The sequence below is a fragment of the Neophocaena asiaeorientalis genome, unplaced genomic scaffold (genome assembly GCF_003031525.2).
Source record: "Neophocaena asiaeorientalis asiaeorientalis breed wild unplaced genomic scaffold, Neophocaena_asiaeorientalis_V1.1 scaffold694, whole genome shotgun sequence".
Lineage (NCBI taxonomy): Eukaryota > Metazoa > Chordata > Mammalia > Artiodactyla > Phocoenidae > Neophocaena > Neophocaena asiaeorientalis.
In genome coordinates, this window is record NW_020174226.1 from 449,995 (window position 1) to 451,522 (window position 1,528).

At 63.1% G+C, this 1,528-nt stretch overlaps 1 protein-coding gene across 1 annotated transcript in view; it reads left to right on the forward strand.

Moving 5' to 3' along the window:
• The first annotated feature begins 1,314 nt into the window (after nucleotides 1-1,314).
• The window catches only part of NAT14 (N-acetyltransferase 14 (putative)), a 9,429-nt gene continuing 9,215 nt past the window's right edge, over nucleotides 1,315-1,528 (forward strand). The window contains exon 1 of the mRNA XM_024755160.1: nucleotides 1,315-1,485. The gene's annotated coding sequence lies outside the window, so the exon portion shown is untranslated. The remainder of the gene's footprint in view (nucleotides 1,486-1,528) is intronic.

Genomic DNA, 1,528 nt, shown 5'->3' on the forward strand with positions numbered 1-1,528 from the left:
CGCCGCCCCCAGTGCCTCTGGCAGCTTCGTTTCTGGCAGGGGAGGTGAAAGCTGAAGTGAGAGGAACGTTTGGGCTGAGCTGGAAGCCAAGGGTTTTATATGCATGAATTCACTGCAGATTTCATAAAGACCCTGCGGGGCAGGGACAGGTCCAACAACTCAGATCACGCCTGAGTTCCAGCCTGCCTGGGGGCCTTGGGAAACTGTATGGGAGGCTGTAAAAATTCGCTCGTTCAACAGAGTGCCGTCTGTTTCTGATTAAGCCCCTTGTTGGTTGTTGGGGACACCTGGGTGGCAAAGTCAGACCCCATCCGTCTGTCCTACAACAGAGATGAGTGCCGCTGAGCATGTAATGGGACCCCACCTAGCATAGGGGCTTTCCGGTAGTTGAGAAGGGACGCGGTAAGCGTAGCTGTCAGGCTGAAGAGGATTGCCTTAGAATAGTGGTTCTCAACCAGGGGACCTGCAGCCAGGTCTGGAGACGGCTGTCATAACGTGTGGTGGAGGGGAGCCCGGTGGCGAGGAGGGCTGTTGGCCTCTAGTGGGTTAGGGTTAGGCCACTATGCTTCTAGCCACCCTACAAGGCACAAGACAGCCCCCACAGTAAAGAAAGACCCGCCCAAATGTCACCAGTGCCATGGTTGAGAAACCAGTTGGATGACTCGCAGAAAAGTCAGTTTGACTTAGAGGCCGAGGCTGGTGAGAGCTGAACATGGAAGGAGGGAGAGGGGATTCAGGACAGCCCCGTTTTCCCCTAAGCCCCCAGGCTGCGAAGGAGGCAGGGGTCCCTGGTGCCCTGGGCAGCCCCCTGCATAGCAGGGCCCAGTTTCCCCAACAGCCGCACTAGCGAGAATGCAACAGACGCCCGGGAACCGCAAGCACGTGGTACCTTTGCGGGGCAGGAAGCACTGCGGGCCTCAGTTTCCCCAACGGGGGAAAAAATGGGAGCCCCGAGGGCCTGGTCGTGGGGCCAGGCCAGGAGTGACCACATCCCTGGTGGGCGACGCCTGCTCGGGAACCGCGCCGCGGGAGAGGATTCTACCACAGACGAGAGGGAGTCGATGCTAATAAAGGGGAACGTGCGACCCTGCGTCCCAACCCAGCTTTCCCCGGCCTTGGGCCGACCTCCGCGACCGCCGCAAGGACCGAGTGGTCGGGGTCCCGAGAGTACTACAACTCCCAAGATGCCTCGCGCCGCCTGCGCCAGGAAGGGCCGCCACAGCCGGCGGCCAATGGCGGGTACGGAGGCGCGGCCTCTGCGCACGTGGCGTCCTGACGCACTGACGGCGACGTCGGGGTTTGTGTGCGCGAGAGGCCGCCGATAAAGGTTGGGTGCCTCGCGCCGGGGGCCGTTGGGAGGGAGCGTGCCCCCGCCCCCTCCCCGGCCCCCACTCGTACACCGCCGCTGCAGGGGCCCCGCCTTCCCATCGATCCCCGCGGGAAGGCCCTGGGTCTCCCCAGCTCATTCCCCGGTCGGGGCCGCAGGTGAGAGACCGGAGGGGAGGGGGTGGGGGAGGGACCGGAGGGC